Source organism: Triticum aestivum, chromosome 1B (genome assembly GCF_018294505.1).
Source record: "Triticum aestivum cultivar Chinese Spring chromosome 1B, IWGSC CS RefSeq v2.1, whole genome shotgun sequence".
Taxonomy (NCBI): Eukaryota; Viridiplantae; Streptophyta; class Magnoliopsida; order Poales; family Poaceae; genus Triticum; species Triticum aestivum.
Window position 1 is genome coordinate 555,109,741 of NC_057795.1, and position 6,895 is coordinate 555,116,635.

Below are 6,895 nucleotides of genomic sequence, written 5' to 3' on the forward strand. Positions count from 1 at the left end.
CCGGTTTTGACACCAACAATGGGGTAACCCTATTACCCACCTTTAGAATAGAGGGGGCAAAGTCCATGGTGCACAACTTAAAAGGGGAAATGGGCAAGCCAAGATAGACAAAAGGGAAGGAGCCCAATTTGCAGTTAAGAAGATTAGCTACTCTAAGCTCCTTCGCAGGAGACCAACCAGTAATAATAATCTCACTCTTAGTAATGAAAGTGAAGGCAATGATGATGTGTGAGAGAAGGATGCTCTCTCGAATGGCTTCTCAGAGCTCTACTAAAGTTGATCATATGCCTCTTCAAGGCCCGCTTCCCCATATGGTTGTTGAATCTCTTCTATCTTGCGACATTGTGAATGTATTTCCCCTGGATAACTACATGCACTTGCCAAATGCACCATTACTTGCTAATGTACCCCTGAAGCTATGTAACCTTCATAAGAATGGTAATAGCCTAATAGGTCATGCACAACGGTACAACCGAGCATGACATTGCTTTATTGTAACCATTCTTGAGGCTTTTGTGAAGAGCACCAAGGAAACTATGGGTAGGGACGGAAGCAAATGATAACGTCATGCACCCACCAACAAACAAAACTATATTATGTTCTCGTTGGGTGTATAGGACCTGAAATAGTGTTTTTTTAGGGAAGGACCTAAACTAGTTAGTACAATGGTCATTCATGCACATTGCTAGTATTTGTTAGGCACTTGAAATTATTTCATACCGCAAATGGGGAGAATTTTTTTTTGTAGTGCAGTTTTGCAATATTTGTTCTAGTAGACCCAATTTCATACCGCAAAACAGTTTATGGTGATCTGTAAACTGATTTTACGGTACCACGATATAGGGTATCTGCTAGAGTTGCTCTGATGAAGAACTATGTGTTCCTTACCACCAGTGTCAAGGCTCGTTTTATGATCAATGCAGGGCGGATGTGCATTTTTTCCATGCCTCGGCATGTGCCTTCCTGTTGTCGCCGGGTGGCAACATTCGGATGCTACCGTGCAGCACCGGTGAAAGTTTTGGTATACATATTAAAAAAATTCTCATCCTGTAACGCACAGGTATTTTTCTAGTCTAATATTCCCTCCATCTCATAATACAAGACTTTGTTTTGACACTACACTAGTATCAGAAAACGTCTTACATTATTGAGACGGAGGGAGTAATAAATATATAATGTCGCTGTAGAGACGGAAAAAGAATCTTTACATTATTGGACGGAGGGAGTAATAAATATATAAGGTGCCGTAGAGAGGGGAAAAGAAATCTTATACAACCGGTCGTACCAAGCCGGATCGTGAGACCCACTTCCTGGTTGCTTGCTTCGTCTATACGCAACAGAATTCTTGCGCATAGACTTACGAGGCATCCCCGCAAAGACTTCTAAATTCCTGAGAAATTGCGTGCCCATCGGCCAGTGAATAGCAGGTGATCATGACACTAGGGGCCATGGTCGCGGAGTGCTTTGTCCGCGCGTGCGGGCTGGCCTTCATCAACACCGTCTGCATCGGCGGCACAACCATCATCCTCTACGCGTCGTCGTTGTGTCGCGAAAGCCCCACTACAGCAAGGGCTCCATCGTCGTGCTCACGCTCTTCCTCCTCGTCTGGGTCTGCGCCGGCGCCACCGTGTACACGTCCTTCTGCGGCGTCTTCTTCCTGTGGACAGTGCTGCGTCGGTGCTTGGCCTCCACCAACCGGGCGCTCCTGCGGCACCTCCGTTCCGCGGGCCAGCTTCTTTGCCCGCCGTGCCGGTGTGCGCGCGCCAGGCTACGGCGCCGAAGCGGTAGCGATGGCGGCACCAGCGCTCTGCCGCAGTTTCTGGACCAGATACAGGGCCACATGCCCGCGCTGGCCAGGGAAGCGCCGGTGCATGGAGGCGCGCAGGCGGTGACGGCATATGACATCCTGGCGTACGAGCAGCCGGAGTGCAGCGGCGGCACGCCGGAGTGCTCAGTCTGCCTCGAAGAGGTGGAGAAGGGTGACACGGTGAAGCGGCTGCTGGCGTGCCTGCACATGTTCCACCAGCAGTGCATCGACCCGTGGCTGCAGGAGCACTCGACGTGCCCGGTCTGCCGGTGCATCGTCTTCGCGCCGTTGCCAGCCCAAATGGTATGAGCGACACCGGTGATGAGGGACACCCGAGCGCACAACTCAAAGTCTCAAACCCTTGTTCCAGGTCTCTCGAGACGGACGCTGCATCGTGGCCTTTCCCGAAGGCATCATCTTGGAGTCGTCTTCGGTTGAGGATTCTGCCGCTTCTTGTCGTGGGGATGCTGGGACGGTGACCCTGGATCAGATTGGCGTGGCCCTTTGTTCGGCTTCGATCGATGTTGGTTTGCTCTGTTTTCCGGCGCGTTCAAGGGATTCTCGTGCCACGTCCTATGCTTGTGGAGTTGGAGCTGCAAAAGATGTGCCTTGGTGCGTGAGGATGATATGGGACAGTGTTCGGTTGCAAGGGCCTGGTCGGCGTAGGACCGAGTGATTTTCTCCTGCAGGGTTCGTTGCCCTAGTAGGAGTTGTCTAGTCTCTCGTAGGACCGAGTGATTTTCTCCTGCAGGGTTCGTTGGCCTAGTAGGAGTTGTCTAGTCTCTTGCGTGGGTGGTCAACTGTTTGCCATGAGCCAACATGGATTCCGGTTGCGTCAAGGGCTTCATTAATATTCGTTTATGCTCAAGTCTTGCTGGCTCGTGGAGGACTGATAACGATGACGCTTGGGAACAACCTCGACAATGTTTTTCTTCTCGGCGATGTGTGTGTATTCATGTGTGTATAGCTAGGTTGGCCGAGTTGCCCTGTGTGGACCGTTGTAATGGTTTCACCCGTTTTTGCCAATTAACTAAGCAACCCTACACCTTCTTAATTGATGAGACGGGGCAAGTCTTTTTCCTTCATTTCAAAAATAAAACCCCATGAATTTACATTACTGTTGATCAAGAGCATGTAGCTACACGTTGTTTTTAGATCACAACAATCTAGCAAGGTCTTTGGTCAGAAAAATGGGTAACACAAACCGCGGCGTAATTATGAAACACTGGTAATTAAAATGGTGTGGGAAAAACTGAAAGTGATTTCTTTCTTGGAGGTCAAAGCAACATTGCAACTTTCAAGCATGATAAAAGTCAAGTGATTTTTCGTCATACCTAACAGTACTACTAGTGGGAGTACATGGAATTTCTAGTCGAGGGACGTCATGTCCGAATACCAGGGGTCTAGAATACAGAAAACAAGGACACAATATACCCAGGTTCACGCATCCAAGATGGATAAACGCCCTACTCCATGTCTTGCTTATTTTTTAAATATGGAGAATATAGAGGATTATAATGTTAAGGGGTACTCACCAAGTGAGGGAACTCAACGAGTTCTAGTGATGATGGTAGTGATTTCGACAGGAAGTGCCAAAAATCTTCTATGTGGTGTAGGCCTATCTAGGCTAAAGGACCCCCCCCCCCTCTATAGTGCCCCTGGTGCACTTATATAGCTCCGGTTATAGAAGACTCCAAGTCGGTGCTGTTGGAAATATGCTCTAGAGGCAATAATAAAATGGTTATTATTATATTTTTTGTTCATGATAATTATCTATTGTTCATGCTATAATTGTATTAACCGGAAACCGTAATACATGCGTGAATACATAGACCACAACATGTCCCTAGTGAGCCTCTAGTTGACTAGCTCGTTGATCAATAGATGGTTATGGTTTCCTGATCATGGACATTGGATGTCATTGATAACGGGATCACATCATTAGGAGAATGATGTGATGGACAAGACTCAATCCTAAGCATGGCACAAGATCGTGTAGTTCGTTTGCTAAAAGCTTTTTCTAATGTCAAGTATCATTTCCTTAGACCATGAGATTGTGTAACTCCCGGATACCGTAGGAATGCTTTGGGTGTACCAAACGTCGCAACGTAACTGGGAGGCTATAAAGGTGCACTACATGTATCTCCGAAAGTGTCTGTTGGGTTGGCACGAATCGAGACTGTGATTTGTTACTCCGTATGACGGAGAGGTATCTCTGGGCCCACTCGGTAATGCATCATCGTAATGAGCTCAATGTGACTAAGTAGTTGGTCACGGGATCATGCATTACGTAACGAGTAGAGTGACTTGCCCGTAACGAGATTGAACGAGGTATTGGGATACCGACGATCGAATCTCGGGCAAGTAACGTATCGATTGACACAAGGGAACTGTATACGGGATTGATTGAATCCCCGACATCGTGGTTCATTCGATGAGATCATCGTGGAACATGTGGGAACCAACATGGGTATCCAGATCCCCTAGTTGGTTATTGGCCGGAGAGTTGTCTCGGTCATGTCTGCATGATTCCCGAACCAGTAGGGTCTACACACTTAAAGTTCGGTGACGCTAGAGTTGATATGGGAAATTAGTATGCAGTTACCGAATGTTGTTCGGAGTCCTGGATGAGATCCAGACGTTACGAGGAGTTTCGGAATGGTCCGGAGGTAAAGATTTGTATATGGGAAGTCCAGTTTCAGTCACCGGAATAATTTCGGGGGTTACCAGTATTGCATCGGGACCACCGGAAGGTGTCCGGGGGTCCACCGGGTGGGTCCACCTGTCACGAGGGACTTAGTGGGCTGAACAAGGGTGGGAACCAGCCCCCTAGTGGGCTGGTGCACCCCCTCCCCCCTAGGGCCCAAGGCGCCTAGGGTTGACAACCCTAGGGGGTGGGGGCGCCTCCAAGTCCCCCCCCCCCTTGCCCCCCCTAGATGAGATCTAAGGGGGCCGGCCCCCTTTTCCCTTCCCCTATATATAGTGGGTGTTTGGGAGGGCTGCACAGCGCTTCCCCTGGCGCAGCCCTACCCCTCTCCAACTCCACCTCCTCCTCCGTAGTGCTTGGCGAAGCCCTGCCGGAGAACTGCAAGCTCCACCACCACGCCGTCGTGCTGCCGGAGCTTTCCCTCAACTTCTCCTCTTCCCTTGATGGATCAAGAAGGAGGAGACGTCCCCGGGTTGTACGTGTGTTGAACACGGAGGCACCGTCCGTTCGGTGTAGATCGGATCTTCCGCGATTTGAATCGCCCCGAGTACGACTCCCTCATCCGCGTTCTAGTAATGCTTCCGCTTAGCGATCTTCAAAGGTATGAAGATGCTCATCCTCTCCCTCTCTTGTTGCTAGAATCTCCATAGATTGATCTTGGTGTTGCGTAGAAAATTTTGAATTATTGCTACGTTCCCCAACAGTGGTATCAGAGCTAGGTCTATTGCGTAGATTCTATGCACGAGTAGAACACAAGTAGTTGTGGGCGTTGGTTTTGTTCAATATGCTTACCGTTACTAGTCCTATCTTGTTTCGACGGTATTGTGGGATGAAGCGGCCCGGACCGACCTTACACGTACACTTACGTGAGACAAGTTCCACCGACTGACATGCACTTGTTGCATAAAGGTGGCTAGCGGGTGCCAGTCTCTCCCACTTTAGTCGGATCGGATTCGATGAAAAGGGTCCCTTATGAAGGGTAAATAGCAATTGGCATATCACCGTTGTGGCTTTACATAGGTAAGAAACGTTCTTGCTAGAAACCCATAGCAGCCACGTAAAACATGCAACAACAATTAGAGGACGTCTAACTTGTTTTTGCAGGGTATGCTATGTGATGTGATATGGCCAAAAGAATGTGATGACTGATATTTGATGTATGAGATTGATCATGTTCTTGTAATAGGAATCACGACTTGCATGTCGATGAGTATGACAACCGGCAGGAGCCATAGGAGTTGTCTTAATTTATTGTATGACTTGTGTGTCATTGAACAATGCCATGTAATTACTTTACTTTATTACTAACCGTTAGCCATAGTAGTAGAAGTAATAGTTGGCGAGACAACTTCATGGAGACACGATGATGGAGATCATGACGATGGAGATCATGGTGTCATGCCGGTGACGAAGGTGATCATGTCGCGCTTCAAAGACGGAGATCAAAGGCACAAGATGATTGATACATCTCCAATGTATCTATATTTTTTGATTGTTCCATGCTATTATATTACCTGTTTTGGATATTTATGGGCTTTACTTTACACTTTTATATCATTTCTGGGACTAACCTACTAACCGGAGGCCCAGCTCAAATTGTTTTTTTTGCCTATTTCAGTGTTTCGAAGAAAAGGAATAACAAACGGAGTCCAAACGGGATGAAACCTTCAGGAGCGATCTTTTTGGAACAAATGCAAACCAGGAGACTTGGAGTGGACGTCAAGAAGCGGACGAGGCGGCCACGAGGGTGCCCAGCGCGCCCTGTAAGGGTGGGCACGCCCCCCACCCTCGTGGGCCCCTTGAGCGTCCACCGACCTACTTCTTCCTCCTATATATATCTACGTACCCTGAAACCATCCAGGAGCACCACGAAAACCTAATTTCACCGTCGCAACCTTCTGTATCCGTGAGATCCCATCTTGGAGCCTTCACCGACGCTCCGCCGGAGGGGGAATCGACCACGGAGGGCCTCTCCATCATCACCAAGGCCTCTCCGATGAGTTGTGAGTAATTTACCACAGACCTTCGGGTCCATAGTTATTAGCTAGATGGCTTCTTCTCTCTCTTTGATTCTCAATATAAAGTTCTCCTTCCTCTTCTTGGAGATCTATTCGATGTAACTCTTTTTGCGGTGTGTTTGTCGAGATCCGATGAATTGTGGGTTTATGATCAGGTTTATCTATGAGAAATATTTGAATCTCCTCTGAATTCTTTTATGTATGATTGGTTATCTTTGCAAGTCTCTTCGAATTATCAGTTTGGTTTGGCCTACTAGATTGATCTTTCTTGCAATGGGAGAAGTGCTTAGCTTTGGGTTCAATCTTGCGGTTTCCTTTCCCAGTGATAGTAGGGGCAGCAAGGCACATATTGTATTGTTGCCA

At 48.0% G+C, this 6,895-nt stretch overlaps 1 pseudogene; it reads left to right on the top strand.

Moving 5' to 3' along the window:
* Nucleotides 1-1,448: 1,448 nt before the first annotated feature.
* On the top strand, nt 1,449-2,596 carry LOC123094841 (E3 ubiquitin-protein ligase EL5-like; annotated as a pseudogene).
* Nucleotides 2,597-6,895: the final 4,299 nt, after the last annotated feature.